Source organism: Rhinopithecus roxellana, chromosome 1 (genome assembly GCF_007565055.1).
Source record: "Rhinopithecus roxellana isolate Shanxi Qingling chromosome 1, ASM756505v1, whole genome shotgun sequence".
Taxonomy (NCBI): domain Eukaryota; kingdom Metazoa; phylum Chordata; class Mammalia; order Primates; family Cercopithecidae; genus Rhinopithecus; species Rhinopithecus roxellana.
In genome coordinates, this window is record NC_044549.1 from 134,755,858 (window position 1) to 134,778,152 (window position 22,295).

At 38.8% G+C, this 22,295-nt stretch overlaps 1 non-coding gene across 1 annotated transcript; it reads right to left on the reverse strand.

The window, feature by feature from the left end:
• Window positions 1-21,867: 21,867 nt before the first annotated feature.
• Window positions 21,868-22,002, reverse strand: LOC115892170. Its single transcript, XR_004052051.1, has one exon. It is a non-coding gene; the product is annotated as a U8 small nucleolar RNA (small nucleolar RNA).
• Between the last annotated feature and the right edge of the window lie 293 nt (window positions 22,003-22,295).

Genomic DNA, 22,295 nt, shown 5'->3' on the forward strand with positions numbered 1-22,295 from the left:
ATATTGGTTTAGGTCAGGCTCTCCTTGAAGGAAAAGAAGCCTAAACATGTATTAAGTTATGTGATAAAAATATACTGATATTTGACCATTTTTGACCTACAAGACTGGCAATTTCACATAGTTCAACCTAATCCATCAAAGATGGTTTCTCCTCCTGTCTCGGAGGAGAACCATTTAATAGAGAGATTGATAGAGTAACCCAGTTCATAGAGATTGATGTGTAAACAGGAATGCTACTTTCACAACATGTAATAGCCACTGTTAACTGCTGTGGGAAGCAGTTACTGGTACACTGTGACCAGGGTGACAGATCTGCCCTGCAGGCAGATCTATACAAGAAGCCAAATGATAAGCCAGTGATGATCAAAGCTACAGAATGTATATATTTCTTTTTTTTTTTTTTTTTTTTTTTTTTTTTTTTTTTTTGAGACGGAGTCTCACTCTGTCACCGGGGCTGGACTGCAGTGGCCGGATCTCAGCTCACTGCAAGCTCTGCCTCCCGGGTTCACGCCATTCTCCTGCCTCAGCCTCCCGAGCAGCTGGGACTACAGGCGCCCGCCACCGCGCCCGGCTAATTTTTTGTGTTTTTTAGTAGAGACGGGGTTTCACAGTATTAGCCAGGATGGTCTCGATCTCCTGACCTCGTGATCCGCCCGTCTCGGCCTCCCAAAGTGCTGGGATTACAGGCTTGAGCCACCACGCCCGGCCCTATATTTCTTTTTTTGAAAAAGACTTTATAAATTAAAAATACCATGAAGATATATACAAATATAAAACTAGGTAAAAACCCTTCAAATGTCCAAGTTTTTAGTAACAACCACCTAAAACCCCTACAAATCAGATACAAACAAAACTACAAAACGAATAAAATATAAATGAGCCACATTGATTTAATAAAAGTATTTTTTTGTTGTTGTTTGCTCCAGCTAATTCACAGATTGCATTATTGATAGTACAGATTTGAATAGTGGAGAGTCCTCTGAGTCTGTATGAGTAAGCATCCTATGCATGTGATCACTCAGTTTTCTCTACATCATCTCTATTGTGAAAGCTTCATTCCTACAGAGTGGAGTGAAGTCATTTGGTTTTCCCTTGGATGGGTCATTAAACATTGGAACCACCTCTGCTCTTTTGAACAGGGGTTGAACAATTAAGAGTTACTCTTTGGTGTCAGAACTATGGCAAACACCAGCACAAATAACTCTTTGTATTTATTTACGCTTATATGGTTTCAGCGGGTAGCTCCTTGGGGATTCAGCTTTATGTGGGCGTGTCTGATGTTAGTTTCCCAACCCTCTAGCAAATCATTTGCTTTAGCTGCAACATTTTGCTTGGCTCAATATAGAAGGCATGGTAAGACTATCTAGTCAGTAAAATAGCTACAACAAGAAGATTTCAGTTGCCATTATTTTAGTAATAAATAAATAAAATAAATCTTTGAAATTAAATTCTCATTTATGGTTTAAATCTTGCCTAAGTTGAGATTGTATTCCTTTGCTTTCCTTTCAGTAGACAGTTTTCCTGTCAAATTTCATTAGATGAGGAAAACACTACAAAGCTTCCATCCAAACCTTCCATCTCCTAATTGCTGACAAAGGATGATGGCCTTCCAACTTTATGGATATTAAAAAGTTAAGTAATGACTCAGGTGTTAAGTAATAGTATAGATTTTTAAAATATCAATTTTGCAATGGACATTACCAAGCATATCACTTTTGTATTTTAAGAAGAAGAGTAAACAACAAAAAACAAATATTTTAAAAATAAGCCTAAATTGTATCAAAGATCCCTCATGGTAAGATTTTTGTCTTTTTTTTTTTTTTTTTTTTTTAAGGAAAGGTGTTTAAAATCAATTACAGTCATTCTATTGATTTATAGCTAATGAGGAGAAAAAGTGATCTTGGCCTAAATGCCAGTTGTTTCAGCTATTCCTTAAAATAAAGGGCAAGAAAATAGAGTTAACACTTTTTAAAAAAATTATACTTTAAGTTCTGGGTTACATGTACGGAGCATGCAGGTTTGTTATATAGGTATACATGTGCCATGTGGTTTGCTGCACCCATCAACCCATCATCTACATTAGGTATTTCTCCTAATGCTATCCCTAGCCCAGCCCCCCACCCCCTCACAGGCCCTGGTGTGTGATGCCCCTCACCCCTGCATCCCTGAGTTCTCATTGTTCAACTCCCACTTACAAGTGAGAACATGTGGTGTTTGGTTTTCTGTTCTTATGTTAGTTTGCTGATAATGATGGTTTCCAGCTTCATCCATGTCTCTGCAAAAGACATGAACTCATCCTTTGTTATGGTTGCATAGTATTCCATGGTGTATATGTGCCACATTTTCTTTATCAAGTCTATCATTGATAAGCATTTGGGTTCGTTCCAAGTCTTTGCTATTATGAACAGTGCTGCAGTAAACATGTTTTCATGTATATTCATAGTGAAATAATTTATAATCCTTTGGGTATATACCCAGTAATGGGATGGCTGGGTCAAATGGTATTTCTAGTTCTAGATCCTTGAGGAATCACCACACTGTCTTCCACGTGGTTGAACTAGTTTACAGTCCCACCAACAGTGTAACAGCGTTCATATTTCTCCACATCCTCTCCAGCATCTGTTGTTTCCTGACTTTTTAATGATCGCCATTCTAACTGGCGTGAGATGGTATCTCATTGTGGTTTTGATTTTCATTTCTCTAACGACCAGTGATGATGAGCTTGAAAAAATATGCTTGTTGGCTGCATAAATGTCTTCTTTTGAGAAGTGTCAGTTTATATCCTTTGCCCAGTTTTTGATGGGGTTGTTTGATTTTTTCTTGTAAATTTGTTTAAGTTCTTTGTAGATTCTGGATATTAGCCCTTTGACAGATGGGTAGATTGAAAAAATTTTCTCCCTTTCTGTAGGTTGCCTGTTCACTCTGATGGTAGTTTCTTTTGCTGTGAAGAAGCTCTTTAGTTTAATTAGATCCCATTTGTCAATTTTGGCTTCTGTTGCCATTGCTTTTTGTGTTTTAGTCATGAAGTCTTTGCCCATGCCTATGTCCTGAATGGTATTGCCTAGGTTTTCTACTGTGTTTTTATGGTTTTAGGTCTAACATTTAAGTCTTTAGTTCATCTTGAATTAATTTTTGTATAAGGTGAATGGAAGGGACCCAGGTTCAGCTTTCTATATATGGCTAGCCAGTTTTCCCAGCACCATTTATTAAATAGGGAATCCTTTCCCCATTTCTTATTTTTGTCAGGTTTGTCAAAGATCAGATGGTTGTAGATGTGTGGTATTATTTCTGAGGACTCTATTCTGTTCCATTGGTCTATGTCTCTGTTTTGGTACCAGTACCACACTGTTTTTGTTACTGTAGCCTTATAGTATAGCTTGAAGTCAGGTAGCGTGATGCCTCCAGCTTTGTTCTTTGGCTTAGGATTGTCTTGGCAATGCGGACTCCTTTTTTGGTTCCCTATGAACTTTAAAGTAGTTTTTTCCAATTTTGTGAAAAAAGTCATTGGTAGCTTGATGGGGATGGCATTGAATCTATTAATTACCTTGGGCAGTATGGCCATTTTCATGATACTGATTCTTCCTATCCATGAACATGGAACATTCTTCCATTTGTTTGTGTCCTGTCTTATATCCTTGAGCAGTGGTTTGTAGTTCTCCTTGAAGAGGTCCCTCATGACCCTTGTAAGTTGTATTCCTAGGTATTTTATTCTCTTTGAAGCAATTGTAAATGGGAGTTCACTCATGATTTGGCTCTCTCTTTGTCTGTTTTTCGTGTATAGGAATTCTTGTGATTTCTGCACATTGATTTTGTATCCTGAGCCTTTACTGTAGTTGCTTATCAGGTTGAGGAGATTTTGGGCTGAGATGATGGGGTTTTCTAAATATACAATCATGTCATCTGCAAACAGGGACAAATCTGAGTTCCTCTTTTCCTGATTGAATACCCTTTATTTCTTTCTCTTGCCTGATTACCCTGGCCAGAACTGCCAACGCTATGTTCAATAGGAGTGGTGACAGAGGGCATCCCTGTCTTGTGCCAGTTTTCAAAGGGAATGCTTCCAGTTTTTGCCCATTCAGTATGATATTGGCTCTGGGTTTGTCATAAACAGCTCTTATTATTTTGAGATATGTCCCATCAGTACCTAGCTTATTGAGAGTTTTTAGCATGAAGGGCTGTTGAATTTTGTCAAAGGCCTTTTCTGCATCTGTTGATATAATCATGTGTTTTTTGTCTTTGGTTCTGTTTATATGATGGATTATGTTTATTGATTTGCATATGTTGAACCAGCCTTGCATCCCAGGGATGAAGTCAACTTGATCGTGGTGGATAAGCTTTGATGTGCTGCTGGATTAGGTTTGCCAGTATTTTATTGAGGATTTTTGCATCGATGTTCATTAGGGATATTGGCCTGAAGCTTTGTTTTTTTGTTGTGTCTCTGCCGGGCTTTGGTATCAGGATGACGCTGGCCTCATAAAATGAGTTAGAGAGGATTCCCTCTTTTTCTACTGATTGGAAGAGTTTCAGAAGGAATGATACCACCTCCTCTTTGTACTTCTGGTAGAATTTGGCTGTGAATCCATCTGCTCTTGGACGTTTCTTGGTTGGTAGACTGTTAATTGTTGCCTCTATTTCAGAGCCTGTTATTGGTCTATTCAGGGATTCAACTTCTTTCTGGTTTAGTCTTGGGAGGGTGTATGTGTCCAGGAATTTATCAATTTCTTTATTTGCGTAGAAGGTGTTTATAGTATTATCTCATGGAGTTTGTATTTCTGTGGGATTGGTGGTGATATCCCCTTTATCATTTTTTATTGCATCTATTTGATTCTTCTCTCTTTTCTTCTTTGTTAGTCTTGCTAGGGGTCTGTCAATTTTGTTGATCTTTTCAAACAGCCAGCTCCTGGATTCATTGATTTTTTGAAGGGTTTTTTGTATCTCTGTCTCCTTCAGTTCTGCTCTGATTTTAGTTATTTCTTGTGTTCTGCTAGCTTTTGAATGTGTTTGCTCTTGCTCCTCTAGTTCTTTTAATTGTGATGTTAGGGTGTCGACTTTAGATCTTCCCAACTTTCTCTTGTGAGCGTTGAGTGCTATAAATTTCCCTCTACACACTGCTTTAAATGTGTCCCAGAGTTTCTAGTATGTTGTGTCTTTGTTCTCATTGGTTTCAAAGAACGTCTTTATTTCTGCCTTTATTTCATTATTTACCCAGTAGTCATTCGGGAGCAGCTTGTTCAGTTTCCATGTAGTTGTGCGGTTTTGAGTGAGTTTCTTAATCCTGAGTTCTAATTTGATTGCACTGTGGTCTGAGAGACAGTTCATTAAGATTTCTATTCTTTTACATTTGCTGAGGAGTTCTTTACTTCCAACTATGTGGTCAATTTTGGAATAAGTACTATGTGGTGGTGAGAATAATGTATATTCTGTTGATTTGGGGTGGCGCGTTTTGTAGGTGTCTATTAGGTCTGCTTGGTCTGGAACTGAGTTCAAGTCCTGAATATCCTTGTTAACTTTCTGTCTCATTGATCTGTCTAATGTTGACAGTGGGGTGTTAATGTCTGCCATTATTATTGTTTGGGAGTCTAAGTCTCTTTGTAGGTCTCTCGGAACGTGCTTTATAAATCTGGGTGCTCTTGTATTGAGTGCATATATATTTAAGATAGTTAGCCCTTCTTGTTGCATTGACCCCTTTACCATTATGTAATGGTCTTCTTTGTCTCTTTTGATCTTTGTTGGTTTAAGGTGTGTTTTATCAGAGACTAGGATTGCAATCCCTGCTTTTTTTTTTTCTTTTCTTTCCATTTGCTTGCTAATTCTTCCTTCATCCCTTTATTTTGAGCCTACGTGTGCCTTTGCAGGTGAGATGGGTCTCCTGAATACAGCACACCAATGGTCTTGACTCTATCCAATTTGCCAGTCTGTGTCTTTTAATTGGGGCATTTAGTTCATTTACATTTAAGGCTAATATGGTTATATGTGAATTTGATCCTGTCATTATAATGCTATCTGGTTATTTTGCCCATTAGTTGATGCAGATTCTTCATAGCATCGCTGGTCTTTGCAATTTGGTATGTTTTTGCAGTGGCTGTTAACGGTTGTTCCTTTCCATGTTTAGTGCTTCCTTCAGGAGCTCTTGTAAGGCAGGCCTGGTGGTGACAAAATGTCTCAGTATTTGCTTGTCTGTAAAGGATTTTATTTCTCCTTTGCTTATGAAGCTTAGTTTGGCTGGATATGAAATTCTGGGTTGAAAATTCTTTTCTTTAAGAATGTTGAATATTGGTCCCCACTCTCTTCTGGCTTGTAGGGTTTCCGCTGAGAGATCCACTGTTAGTCTGATGGGCTTCCCTTTGCGGGTAGCCCAGCTTTTCTCCCTGGCTACCCTTAACATGGTTTCCTTCATTTCACCCTTGGTGAATCTGACCAAGTGATTAGGTGAATGTGTCTTGGGGTTGCTCTTCTTGAGGAGTATCTTTATGGTATTTTCTGTATTTCCTGAATTTGAATGTTGGCGTACCTTGCTATGTTGGGGAAGTTCTCCTGGATAACACCCTGAAGAGTGTTTTCCAACTTGGTTCTGTTCTCCTCATCACTTTCAGGTACATCAATCAAACATAGATTTGGTCTTTTCACATAGTCCCATATTTCTTGGAGACTTTGTTGGTTTCTTTTCACTCTTTCTTTCTCTAATCTTGTCTTCTCGCTTTTTTCGTTGAGTTGATCTCCAATCTCTGATATCCTTTCTTCCACTTGATTGATTCAGCTATTGATACTTGTGTATCATACTTGTGTATGCTTCACGAAGTTGTCATGCTGTGTTCAGCTCCATCAGGTCATTTATGTTCTTCTCTAAACTGGTTATTCTAGTTAGCAATTCATCTTACCTTTTTTTCAAGGTTCTTAACTTCCTTGCGTTGGATTAGAACATGTTCCTTTAGCTCAGAGAAGTTTGTTATTGTCCACCTTCTGAAGCCTACTACTGTCAATTCGTCAAACTCATTCTCCATCCAGTTTTGTTCCCTTGCTGGTGAGGAGTTGTGATCCTTTGGAGAAGAGGCATTCTGGTTTTTGGAATTTCAGCCTTTTTGCACTGGTTTCTCCCCATATTCGTGGATTTATCTACCCTTGGTCTTTGATGTTGGTGACCTTCGGATGGGGTCTCTGAGTGGACATCCTTTCTGTTGATGTTGATGGTATTTCTTTCTGTTTGTTAGTTTTCCTTCTAATAGTCAGGCCCCTGTGCTGCAGGTCTGCTGGAGTTTGCTGGAGGTCCACTCCAGACCCTGTTTGCCTGCGTATCAGTGGCTGAGGCTGCAGAACAGCAAAGAAAGCTGCCTCTTCCATCTCTGGAAACTTCGTCCCAGAGAGGCACCCACCAGATGTCAGCCAGAGCTCTCCTCAGCTCTCCTCTATGAGGTGTCTGTTGGACCCTACTGGGAGGTGTTTCCCAGTCAGGATACACAGGGGTCAGGGACCCACTTGAGAAAGAGTCTGTCCCTTATCAGAGTTCGAATGCTGTGCTGGGAGATCTGCTGCTCTCTTCAGAGCTGTCAGGCGCTGCACCCACAGCCACCCCTTCCCCCAGCTGCTCTGTCCCAGGGAGATGGGGGTTTTATCTATAAGTCTCTGACTGGGGCTGCTGCCATTTTTTCAGAGATGCCCTGCCCAGAGGGAAGGAATCTAGAGAGGCAGTCTGGCCACAGTGGCCTTGCTGAGCTGCAGTGGGCTCTACCCAGTTTGAACTGGGTAGCTTTGTTTACACTGTGAGGGTAAAACCATCTACTCAAGCCTCAGCAATGGCGGATGCCCCTCCCCCCACCAAACTCAAGTGTCCTAGGTCGACCTCAGACTGCTGTGCTAGCAGTGAGAATTTCAAGCCAATGGATCTTAGCTTTCTGGGCTCCGTGGGGGTGGGACCTGCTGAGCCAGACCACTTGGCACTCTGGCTTCAGCCCCTTTTCCAAGGGAGTGAACGGTTTTGTCTCACTGGCATTCCAGGTGCCACTGGAATATGAAAAAACTCCTGCAGCTAGCTCAGTGTCTGCCTAAATGGCCACCCAGTTTTGTACTTGAAACCTAAAGCCCTGCTCACATAGGCACCAGAGGGATTCTCCTGGTCTGTGGGTTGCAAAGACCATGGGAAAAGTGCAATATCTGGGCCAGAGTGCACCGTTCCTCCCAGTATAGTTTCTCATGGCTTCTCTTGGCTGGGGGAGGGAAATCCTCTGACCCTTTGTGCTTCCTGGGTGAGGTGATGCCCCACCCTGCTCCAGCTTGCCCTCCGTGGGCTACAGTCAGTGTCCAACTAGTCCCAATGAGATGAACTGGGTACCTCAGTTGGAAATGCAGAAATCACCTGCCTTTTGCGTTGATCTCACTGGGAGTTGCAGACCAGAGCTATTCCTATTTGGCCATCTTGCTAGCCTCAGGCTTGAGTTAATACTTTTAGGAGGTGTTGATTGGTTCTCTGTGAGGTTGTCCAGAATTCACTTATCCTACACAAACATTTTGGAGATCAATTACTGATGAGATTAAGGAATTTAAAGATGATTTTAAGAAGCAAAATTCTGAAATGCAACTGGTATACAATTAACTTGGAATTTTTTAACTTTTATGATCTGAATGTTGGTGTTCCTCCACAATCCATATGTTGGAACCTAATAGTCATGTGATAGTATTAAAAGGTGGGGCCATTTGAAAAATCATTAAATCATGATGGTTCTACCTTCATGAGTGGGATTAGTGCTTGTCTTAATTTGTTTTGTGCCATTATAACAGAATACCCAAGACTGGGTAATTTATAAAGAGTACAGATTTATGTATCACGGTTTTGAGGCTGAGAAGTCCAAGATCGAGGGGCTAGCATCTTGTTTAGGGACTTCTTGCTGGATCATAAGGCGTCACATGAGCAAGATACAGAAAAGGTAGCTGAACTCCCTCTTTTAAAATGATCCCACTTCCATATAACTAACATACTGCCATGATAACAGCATTAATTCATTCATGAGAGCAGAGCCCTCATAGCTGAATCATCTCTCATTAAGCTCCTCCTCCTAACACTGTGGCACTGGGGTTCCAGTTTGAAACATATAAACTTTGGAGGACACATTCAAGCCATAGCAGTGCCTTTACAAAAAAGGCTGAGGGATGTGCCCCTGGCCTTTCACCATGAGGGAATGCAGCAAGAGGTACCATCAATAAAACAGAGAGTGAGCCTTCAGCAGACACTGAATCTGCTGGTGTCCTAATCTTGGACTTTCCAGCCTCCAGAACTATGAGAAATAAATTTCTATTATTTATAAATTACTCATTCTAAGACATTTTGTTATAGCAGCCCAAATGAAGACAGAAATATACCATTGTATTGTAATAGTTAACCTTTAGTGACTGAAATACAGAAGACAAAGGATATTCAGAGAGAAAGAAATAATGTTTCTTTATAACTTATTTATTATTAATCAACAAACATTAATTGAGCATTTTGCTTTTGAACTAGATACTGGAAATACAAACAACTCAGTGGCTTCGCATATGTAATGTTTTCCTTCAAGAATGTTGCTACTACTTCTCTATCTAGAAACCTACTTATTCTTCCAGATTCAGTTTAAGGGATATTCTCTGAGCAAAGATTAATTCGTTGATCAAGCCTCTGTTCTTTGGTATATTATTTGTATATTGTGTGCATATTTATGTATATTGTGTGCATATTTATGTATAGTGTGTGCATATTTATGTATATTGTATATTATGTGCATGTTTTCAACCATGACTCTATTTTCTGTACTCTGTTTTTTAGCAAAAGAGGAATTAAGACATTAAATAAAAAGCAACTTCAAATATGCTTTAAAAAGAATAAGAATAGTTAAATAATATACTTCTTGAGTCAATTTTTAATCGTTTGTAAGTACAGATATAAAAATATTTTATCATTGTGGTGATAATAACTAAATAGATAAAAGTAATGTGTCTACCAACTCATATCTACAAACTTAAGTGTAAACTCTTCAGAGAGATATCACTGTTAACCTTTTATCTTTCCTTCTTGCTTTTTAATGTTCACTGTTTTATAAAATTGTGATATTATTTTTGCCTCATTCTCTACACGTTACATGAGAAGCACTGATTTATGTGGCTAAATATTCTTCAAATTAATGATTTTTTTACTGGTATCATATCATATGTGTATCATATTTGGTTTAGCTATTACTCTATTATTGGACAGTTAGGTTATTTCCGGTTTCCTAGTATTATAAATCATGCTGAAATTCTTGAAGAAATTTTTTATTTTGAATTTTAACATTTCCAGAAGTGATATTACTATGTCAAATGATATGAGCACTGTTAAGGTCAAATTACTTTCCCAAAAGTTTGTTCCATGAGTAATAAATGAACATGCCAATTTTACCACACCCACCCTTGCCAACACTAGACATTATCATTTCAAAAACTTTGCCAGTTTGATACACAAGAAAGATTTCATTTTATTTCTTGAATAATTATTTCTGTTTTTATTCCGCTTTTGTCCTTTGGACAGTTGTGTTTTCGACCATGATTCTATTTTCTGCACTCTGTTTTTTAGCAAAAGAGGAATTAAGACATTAAATAAAAAGCAACTTCAAATATGCTTTTAAAAAGAATAAGAATGTTTAAATAATATACATCTTCAGTCAATTTTTAATTGTTGATAAGTACAGATATCAAAGCATTTTACCGTTGTGGTGATAATAACTGTAATGAGTAAAACCAAGACTCATATTTTAAAAACCATCCCCCAAGCTGGGAGGGAACTAAGAGACCAAAAAATGATTCAGACAAGCCCAGCATGGCAAGTAGGTAAGTTTATTAGGGCTTGCATATGAGGCACTCCTGGATGGCAGCAGGGCATCTTTAGAGATCTGTCCTGCCTCCCATCTCTACGCTGCTTTTAAGTTAATTATCTGGCTCTTTGCTGTGTGTGTGTGTGTGTGTGTGTGTGCGCGTGTGCGCTCGCGCGCGCATGTGTGTGTGTGTGTGTGTGTGATGGGACTGTTTTCCTTGTTAGCTTCTCATATAATCTCTCTGAGATGTTTGAGTTCTTAGGGACACCTGCTCCTTGGCTAGGCATCATGGCTTTGGCTCACAGCTTGGCCTCCAGGGTTCAGGCAGCAGACATAAACCCTTAAGTAACATGGTGAGGGACCTGTCACACTGCAATCCGTCAGCCCTTACATTCTTTCCACAAATCTTGTGTAAGAGTCCCTGAGTGGGATATGAGGGGAAGAACTCTACAAGTTTGTAACATGTAGACATGGCTTGTGTGTACAAGTCACATCCACAGTATACATAACAGCAGAAAAAGCAGAAGCTAAGTATAACTATAATGTCTGTTAGCAATCATAACTCCAGTAAGTAGGTAAAGTATGTAACCATTTTGAGCATGAGTCAAGGAAACGTAATTGGGCTGTATCATGGAACTAAGTTGACATATTATTCAACTCATCTGTGACATTATCCTTTTTATCAGGGATATAGGTACAACAACAGGTAGTGTGTGTAAGGGCACATGTTGTTGGGTCTCCATCAAATTTGCCATTAGGCTTCCAGGTGGAGACAATCCCCAGTGAACCTGGGTTGCACTGTTGGTGCTGATGCACCTGACACTCCAGTTCTGTACGAAGAAAGGCAGACTGTTGCGAGGCATATCATTATCATTTGATAAGGGGAGGTATCCATATACCCAATAATTGGACTGGTTGCTGACTGCTACTGTAGTTACATTCCAGTGCAGCTTCCGTGGGTAGCAGGAACAACAGCCTATTGACATAAACACAGGTGTTTAGTAGGAGCCATCATGGGTGTATCCACTGCTTGTAACATTATTACTGCTGTGTTATCTCCCATTGGCCCCATTAGGGAGGCCACCATGTACTTCATGCCTAGCTTACAGTACAATACATAGTTTCCTTCCCCAAGAGTGGGCACAATAGCCAACTGGTAAGTTTCCAGCCTTGCCCACACTATCAGCACTATGCCTACTCCTGTAGGTATTGGTGCTGCCATGTGTTGATATTGTAAAGCTCTCAGACCTCTATAAAGGAGCATAGCTTGGATCACCTCTCCTCCATCAGTCTTCATAGTGCCCTCCAGTGCCATAAAACTGACCCAGTATGGGAGCATTTTCCAGCTCAACTTCAGGTCCACGTAGCCATTGACACTTGGCAGATCCACTGCTGTTCTCAGGAGCACAGTCTGCCCATCTGCTTTGGGAGCATGGATTGGAGTCTCAGGTAATATTGAGAGTTTGTGACGCCTGTTTTACAGGCCTACCCAACCATTCACAGGGAATGATGCCATGTGTGGTAGAGGGTGACTCATTTAAAATTTGTATAGCTTCAGGAGATCCTTAGTCTAGTACCCTTAAGAATTGCCCTGAGACAATGCACATAATTGAGTTTTTTAACAGACTTTTTTTTTTTTCTATGAGGCCTACCCTGTTGAGTTATATGGCCAGTGGAATCTTTAGTCTATATTTTGTTCCGATGCCCCATGTTGGATATCATGACCTGTGAAATGGGGACCTTGATCACTATCCTTTTTGGCATGTCATACATGACACCAAGAGCAGTGAGACTCTTGGTGTTGAGTCTGAAGTTGAACTGGAGTTGAGTGGCATGTCTTACTGGGAAGGCCCCTGTAGTAGCCTCATTGTTGTGTCTGTACAAGTTAAGGCATACCTTCTCCCTCTACTTGGGGACAGGAGGCCAATATAACTGACTTGCCAGTCTTGTACAGTTGTATGGCTCGATGTATGTGAGTTGGTGTGGAGGGAACTTTTCCAGGTTGCAGTTATGAGCAGATCTCACAGTTCTGAGCAGCTGCCAAAGCATCTTCAGATTAGATTGGGATGCCTGCCACCTTTCGTATGGCCCACCCATCGCTGCCCCTTGGTGGCTGCTCATATGATGTACCCATATGACAGCCTCCTCCAATGGGCTTGAGCAAAATGCCCAAACATGAGTAAGGGCATCTGCCTCCTGACTTCTCAGAGGCAACCTGGGGCTGTGTGTATCCACAAGGTATACCTAAGTTAGGCATCAGGCATCATTCTCTTATAACTTGATGTGAATGTCTTGCCACATGAACATTCCCCAAAGGGGCTTGCCACAAACCTGCCAACTGTCTGTGGCCCATTGATTGATTCACATGGTAAGTCCTCTTTGTGTAGCCCAACCATCTGTATAGATGATTAGCAGCCAGGCCTCATGGGTGATGAGTATCCAAACTGCCTGTAACCTAGCCCTTTGTCCTAATCCCCATTCTCTCCATATGGTGTCAGCACCACAAACTGCTGACCATTGGTGTTGGGTAACTTTGCTAGACCCATCAGGGTATCAGGCCTAGTAGGTATCAGTTGGGACTCCTCATATATGTGGTTGACCTGGTAGGTGGATCCATTGCCATGTCTGCCACCTCCACTTGTTCATAGTGGATGGATCTTAATACTCCTATAGTGCCCAACTTAAAAGGACTAGTGGACAAGACACCCCTAAGTTGTAGACAGGGATGCCACTTATGCAGTGTGATGTGCCACTCCAGGCATGGGCTTGGCTAGGAGACCTTTCATGCACCCTTTTATGGAGTGGGCAGTTTTTTCTGTGGTGATCTGCTTTCTGGTGATGGCCTCCACTTGTTGCAATGTCCTATACAGGGCCAAGAGTTATTGCTCCAGGACTGCATAGTAGGATTCTGACCGCTTCTACAATTGAAATAAAAGCCCAACAGGTAACATTCCTGTTGGTTGCTTTTGCCACAAACCCCAGCTCATCCCTATGGCTCTCTAGTGGCTTCTAATCCAAAAGGATGCTGTGGCCGTGGGGCACCTAATGCTTTGGCTTGTTTTACCAATATTTTTGCTTTGTCAAATGCCTCTTGCTCTATATGTGTACAGTCTCATTTTTAATTTTCCTTTATTGAAGGAAAGGGGAAGAGTTTGTACCAAATGAAGAATGAGTGTTCTTCAGTAGCCCAGTAAACCTAGGACAACCTGGAGTTAGGTTACTATCTGGGGAACAGGCTACTGCGATACCTTATTGATGACAGCTCTGGGTATGTTTTACATCTTATCCAGCCAGGTGACTCTCAGGAATTTGATGGCTATACTGGGCCCCTGTTTCTTCCTGGGGTTAGCTTCTCATTCCCTATTTTTTGGGCCATCCAAGATAGTTTGTAGGGCAGTCTCCAAATCTGTGAAAGGCTCTGAGGTTTGCATGTCATCATTAATATAGTAAAACAGGGAGATCAAAGCAGGAAAAGAGAGTCTAGACAGGTCCTTTGAAACCATACTGTGACATGATGGGGCTGTGCAGGTACTTTTGTGGTAGCACCTAAAAAGTCTATCGTTGGTCCTACTAAGTGAAGGCAAACTGGTCTTGTGAATCTTTCACTAAAGGAATACTAGGAAAGGTGTTAGACAAGTCAGTCACAGCATGGACATTTCCCAGCTTACAAACCCCTTGCTGTAACAGTTGAGCAATATTGGGTACAGCTGCATGTGCAGGGCACACCTCTTTGTTCAGCTCATGGTCGTCTACAGTCATTCTCCAGGTGCTATCTGGCTTCTTCACAGGACACATAGGGCTGCTACACGGGTTGTGGACCATACTGACTATATGTACTTTATGTAATTCCTGAACTGTTTGGGTGATTTCAGAGTGTCCCCCTGGCAGACAGTATTGTTTCATATATATTGCCTGCTTGGGCTGGGGCAAGTGTACAGACACCCATTTGGCCCATCATCCCTTTTTTGTTCCTTAATTACTTTTTGGACATGGTCTTTGTTTTTATCCAGTGCATTAAAGTCCACCAATACTTCCCCCCATATGATAACCTTTTTTAAATTGGAAATTATCAAGACATTCAATGAGTGCCTAAAATAACTTTGAGAGTTTAAACTACATGAAAGTTTTACCCACAAGCATTGATCACATTTACATTTACTCAATCTATTCACTTTTAGTAGTTTATCTAGGTTACTAGTGAGAACCAAGACATTATGTAAAGCTAAATATCATTGCAAGCTACTTTTCTGTTAACTATTTTCATAGCTTGTGAATATCAGGTATTCAGCTAAGCAAGAACCTTCAAGTTAAACATGGGCATTTTTGCTGATAACTCAGAAAAATTCAACTGTTTCCATTAAACCAGCAATATCAAATTATTCTTGCTTATAAGAAAAATCACACGAACAAAGATAATTTTGTTTATGTCTGGGTTTACAGTTTTATAACCTTCATGTCAAACCCTGACACCACAAATTATCTAGCAGAGGTAAATATAAAATGTATCTAATTAGCAAACTTAGACACAAATGTATGCTGACACTTTTGAAGACATATTTTTATTTTACCAGTAATTTTAAAGCCAGCTTATTTAGCAAAGATTATTGAATTTATATAAACTTGGAAAGCATTTGAACTTATTTAATTTATGAGTACTCATTTATTTATAAGCTAATGTGGTAGAATGCTAGATATAACACATAACGTCATACATGTACATACACATCAACGCTTATAAACATGTATGCACACATACAAAGATTCAATGGTTTTCACCTTGGAATTCTAGCCATGAGACAGGAACATAAACTCATTACATTACAAAAGACAGCTGGATTCCAATTATTTTTTATAAAATTGGGATCTGTTCACATGGCTAAACTTTATTTGCCCTGATAGGTAATGCAAGGAAAGCTATGGATCAAAATTTTGGGTAAAGCAGTTTCTATGGCAATTTGATTTTTAAAAACCTCTTTTGTCCTTTTTTTCCCTTCAGTTTCACATGAATTACATTGTTTAAATTTTAGCTAGAACTGGCTGAACCGTATAAGAAAAACAAAATCCCCAAATAACCTTGAATTAGTGTTACCATAAACAGTGAGTTTTATTTAAACACTAGCAGCTTAAAAATAGCAGATTCAAAGCAGGTAGAAAAAGCGAGAGAGAAATAGAAAGTGTTAGAAGACTCTGCATAACTTTATAGTTGTGGGTTAACCATTTGACCATTTGAACTCTGATTTTTTTTTTTTATTTGGTAATTTGCCCATCAGTTTTCAAATGTGCACAAGAAGAGGCCATGATATGTAACAAGGTGGAGTCCTAGAAAGCCTGATATGCCTTTGACCCTCTGCAGGAGTTTCTACTCTTTCTCCCTTTCCTGCTCTAATGATTTCTTAGTAGCTAGCCTTATTGCAACAACAGTGCATTTACTCTCCTCATTGTATTTAAATATCTTAGCTTCTTGCAATAGGTGCTTAGTCTCCACCAGTGTTTTCCAAGTGTCCCCATACTTTTATGGTGGCCCACAAAGGTTGAGCAGTTGGGCATGTCCACTTCACATGCACGTTGCCAACTCTAAGATTTCCTCCATAGATACTCCTTCCTGACTCACCATTTGATCTCTCAGATCCTATTCACAAATGCCAACTGTAATGAGAAAAACCTGGAATCATATTTTTAAAAAAATCCCCCAAACTGGCAGGGAGCCAAGGGACCAAGAGAAGATAGCAGTGAAGCAGAATAGAATTGAATACAGAATCTGAGCTCTGGCCCTACTGTGTGAATACCTGAAAAATACCCATCTCTCTAAAATGGTATTTTCTTATTTGTAACAATAATAAGTTTGGTTAATAGCAATCCACAATAATAAATTTATAAGAGAAAACCAGGATTAAACATAGTCTTTTATTTTATCAGAAAAAAATGGCCGGCCATACTATTTATCTATAGGAATTGATTTTAAACATATTTAGGTTTATTTATTAAAATCTAACCCTCTGCCATTTCTTAAAATATTAAATCATTTGTGAAAACCTATTCCTTCCCTTCAACCTTACTTAGATGAAATCTAAAACCTAGGTTGACCATGGAGATTATCTATTGGATCTGATCCAATTCAATGGAGTGCCAAATTTGATTTACGATTTCTTTTGGAGAGTCTATGTAAAATGAATTTGGGAGCGTAATTCTAAATATTTAGGTCTATCAAACAGCTCTTTTTTAAAAGGGAAGCATTGGTAAAATCATTTTATCTTTCTAGATTCTAAAAATATACTATTGAATACATAAGGCATGCACTATACCTGTTTCTTTTAAAGTTACTAGATGCTTGATTTGTTTGAACAAAGTGACAGGTAGTAATCTATCATAGTCTCTTCATTTACAAAATAAAAATTATCGGATGTTATCTAGTGACTTAAATCTGGTAGGTGAACATCTTTCTTTGCTCTCGGGTAAAGCTGTAAATCTTAATTCATGAGTTTTTTTCTTCTTTAAACACATGTATGGCTGTTTAGTTGAATTATAGAAGCTGAGACCTGAAAGAGATCTTATGAATGATTTTGCTGTAACTCTTCATTGTAGCATGTGCCTCATCCTACAATTAATTAGGTTATACCATTCATTGGTGTAATTTCTTCACCCATCAGGTTTGGAAGACCTGAAGCTTGAATTGATATTTTCACTCCTGGTAGATCACTTTTCTTTCATATCATCTGACGCATAGAAGATACTCTAATGATATCTACTGGCTAAATGAATAGGTCATTGTGGCAAAATACTTTAACATCACAGGCTATTTTTACATGGTAATGGATGTAAAGGTAAGATGACCAAACTGAGAATAAGGAGGTTTCAGTTTGAGCTCAAGCCTGGCGACTTTTGAAATCATTTAAACTCTACGGGTCTTAATTTATTTATCTCTAAGATGAAGTACCAAAGGAATTTAGAATTGTTTTTTTCCTGTTTCTCTGGCAAATGACTTTGGCAATTTGATAGGAATAGTGTTGAATCTATAAATTTTGGGGGGCAGTATGACCATTTTAACGATATTGATTCTTCCAATTCATGAGCATAGAATGTTTTTCCGTTTATTTGTGTTGTCTCTGATTTCTTTCAGCAGTGTTTTGTAGTTCTTCTTGTAGATATCTTTCACCTCCTTGGTTAAAATAGGTATTTCAGTTTTTTTGTGTGTGGCTACTGTAAATGGGATTGTGTTCTCGATTTGACTCTCAGCTTGAATGTTATTGATATATAGAAATGCTACTGATTTTTGTACATTGATTTTGTATCCTGAAACTTTACTAAAGGCATTTATCAGTTATAGGAGCTTTTGGTGGAGTCTTTAGGGATTTCTAGGTATAGAATCATATCATCAGTGAAAGAGATAGTTTGACTTCTTCCTTTCCTATCTGAATTCATTTTATTTTTTTCTCTTGCCTGATTGCACTGGCTAGAACTTCCAGTACTATACTGAATAGGAGTAGTGGGAGAGGGCATCTTTTTCTTGTTCCAGTTATCAAGGGTAATGGTTCCAGCTTTTGCCTGTTCAGTGTGGTGTTGGCTGTGGGTTTTTCATAGATGGCTCCTATTATTTTGAGATATGTTCCTTTTATGCCTAGTCTGTGAGAGTTTTTATCATCAATGAATTTTGGATTTTATTGTATGCTTTTGCTGCATCTATTGAGGTAATCATATGGCTTTTTCTTTTAATTCTGTTTATGTGGTAAATTATATTTATTGATTGCATATATTGAAGCAGCTGTACATCCCAAGAATAAAGCCTACTTGATCAGGGTGTGTTAACTTTTTGATATGCTACCGGATTTAATTTGCTAGTATTTTGTTGGGGAATTTTGCATCTATGTTCATCAGGAATATTAGCCTGAAGTTTTCTTATTTCATTGTGTTTGTGCCAGATTTTGGTATCAGGCTGATGCTGGCTTCATAGAATGAGTTAGAGAAGAACCCCTCCTCCTCAATTTTTTTGGAATAGTTTTAGTAGGATTGATAACAGTTCTTTGTATAGCTGATAGAATATGTCTGTGACTCCATCTGGTCCAGGAAGTTATCAAAGCTGGAGGCATTATGCTACCTGACTTCAAATTATGCTATAAGGCTACAGTAAGCAAAACATCATGGTACTGGCACAAAAAAGACACCTAGACCAATGGAACAGAATAAAAAATCCAGAAATAAAGCTGAACACCTGCGACCATCTGATCTTTGACAAAGCCAACACAAATAAGCAATGGGGGAAAGGACTCCCTATTCAATAAGTGATGCTGGGATAGCTGGCTAGCCATATGCAGAAAAATGAAACTGGATGCCTACCTTTCACCATGTAAAAAAATTAACTCAAGATGGGTTAAAGATTTAAAAATAAGACCTCAAGCTATAAAAATCCTAGAAGAAAACCTAGGAGATACCCTTCTCTATATCAGCCTTGGCAAATAATTTTTGGCGAAGCCCCCAAAAGCAATTGCAAGAAAACCAAAGTTTGACAAGTAGAACCTAATGAAGATAAATAGCTTCTGCACAGCAAAAGAACTATTGACAGAGTAAACAGACAACCTACTGAATGGAAGAAAGTATTTGCAAACTATGCCTCTGATAAAGGTCTACTATTTAGAATCTATAGGAATTTAAACAGATCAACAATCAAAAACAACACTATTAAAAATGGGCAAAGGACATGAACACATTTCTCAAAAGAAGACACACAATGCCAATGAGCATGTGAAAAAATGTTTAACATCACTAATCACTAGGGAAATGAAAATCAAAACCTCAATGAGATACCATCTCACACCAGTCACAATGGCTATTACTAAACAGTCAAAAAACAACAGATGCTGGTGAGGCTGCAGAGGAAAGGGAACACTTATACACTCTTAGTGGAAATGTAAATTAGTTCAGCCACTGTGGAAAGCAGTTTGGAGATTTCTCAAAGAACTCAAAACTGAACTACCATTCAACTCAGCAATCCCCTTCCTGGGTATATACCCAAAAGAAAATAAGTTACTCTACCAAAGAGGCACATGCATGCATATGTTCATTGTAGCACCATTCGTAGTAGCAAAGACATGGAATCAACTTAGGCACCCATCACCAGTGGATGGGATAAAGAAAATGTGCCACATACATACCATGGAACAGTATGTAGCTGTAAAAAAGAATGAAATCTCATCCTTTGCAGCAACATGAATGCAGCTGAAGGCCATTATCATAAACAAATTAACACAGGAACAGAAAATCAAATATTGCATGTTCTCACTCATAAGTTAGAGCTAAACATTGGGTACTCAGGGACATAAAGATGGGACTAAGAGACACTCTGGCCTACTTGAAGGACGAGGGAGATGGGTTGAAAAACTACCTATTGGGTACTGTTCTCAGCACTTGGGTGATGAGATCAATCATACCTCAAACCTCAGAATCATGCAATATGGTCATGCAATATGGTCATGCAATATGACCAGGTAACAAACCTGCACACGTACCCCCTGTTTCTAAAATAAAAGTTGAAATCATTAAAAAATAAAATAAAAAAATGAAGTCATTGGCCTTTATTTTTACCAAGATTCTTTTATTTGAAACATGTTTATTATTGAAAGTTAAAGACTATGAGTATATTCTTATTTCATATGTTAATTTGCAAATAGAATTAATGGTAGGTGTGAATTTTGTAATCTGATTATTGGGCTCATATCCTACCTTCACATTTTTAGCAAGTAACATTGAGATTGATCTGAGACTTGAAACAAGTGCTCTCAATATTTGAGAACATATTTGCATGTAAAATGCCGACTAGGACCACTTTATTATAAAGTTATGTCTCTAATAATTCAAAATGTGCTATTAATTAGCTTTAAAATTTGGGACTAGCAAAGTCAGTCAGACTGAACATAGCAAGGTATCAAATAGTTTACTGTCAGTCTACCTCATAACTTCTAACTCCACCTCTGGCTTTGTCTGACATCAGGGTCAGACTCTTACATCATGACATTTGTGAAGGATAGAAAGTGGCTTCATTAAAATCTTCAAAGGAAACCAGAGTAAAACAAGAGACAAAGGGGTTCCTAAGAGAAAAGATTTACCACAACAAATGAAAGAGTCTGTCACAATGGGAAGAGAGAATTGATGTAGGGTACAAATCTGAGGCTGCTTTTAAATTTACACAGCTCAGACTTCTGTGGTCACTTATGACCCTGGAAAAGAGATAGTTAATGTGTGGAAGTTAAAAGCAGTTTATTACTATGAGCCCAAACATTTCTGCTGTCAGATTCCTTCTTCCCTCTCATGGAAGGGATGAAAATGTGGACATCGTTTCTCTACCTGTCAGAGAGAGGTGAGGACTGGAGGTCAAGGTTGGGTTAACACCAATGTATTGGTGACCAGAATAAAGTATCAGGTGGCGTTTATGACAGGAACTTGGAGGCAGGTAGGATGTCATCCCAAGCATCAGAATTTGAGAAGATAAGACACTCCCAACGATGCCAAAGGCCATTGACACCATGTGGGTTCTATGCCAAGCAGAATTAGCTAAGAGGAATGTAAAGTGCCAGAGCATAAGGATAGCAGAGACACAGGAAGTTGTGTAAATTTTATGTGAGATAGTCCCCATCCACTTTGGAGTATCTAAGAGACATCAGAAAGGATGGAAGCCTTGCCATTTGGTAGAACTATTAATCTAGTGGCGTTGGCAAAAAGGATTGAAGTAGCTATACTTAAGATCCACAAGCAGGTTGTAACTAGAGAGTCACTTGAGTTAAACTATATTTTATACAATGAATTTAAAAAATCCTACTAATTTGGTTGATAAGATAATCATTTATGTAGGAAAAAACCAATCATTAACCAAAATTGGAAGAGCAGTTTCTTTCATATTACAGACACAATTTACTATTTTACAGTTTGTAGCTTTGGTCCTTATTTCAAAACCTGGGGTCCCAGATTAATCAAAGAGTCTGACATCAGGTGCTCCTTGTGGCTATTGATCACCCACATCCCATATTTTAGCCATATACCTCTAATATATCTTTTTTTTTCAGGAAGAATAAGGTGAAATAATCAGGATATTGTAAGTTGTGATTACCCAGAGAATTTAATCATGTATCATATGAACTCCAATTATCATGTTCTAATCTGCCCTTCAAAAGGAGAAACAGATAAGAATTATTCCACCTGACCCTAACTCCAAGATATTGTTATGGTATCTTTGTTACATTTATTCCTGCTCTCTGTCTTGATTTTCTTTACTTAGTTTGGCAAGCTTCTGCTCTTTGGCTATCTTGCTGCCATTTCCCTTTGAACAGATCAAGGGTTCTACACAGACATTGGATACATGCTATGTACAAGTTTGCTTTGTGTTCTTGTCTTGTTATTTAACCATTTAACAGAAGGGCCTCTTCAGGGCTACATGTGCAGCTTTGAAAGAGTTTAATTTACTTACATACATTTTGAAGTTCTGAAATATTGCTATTG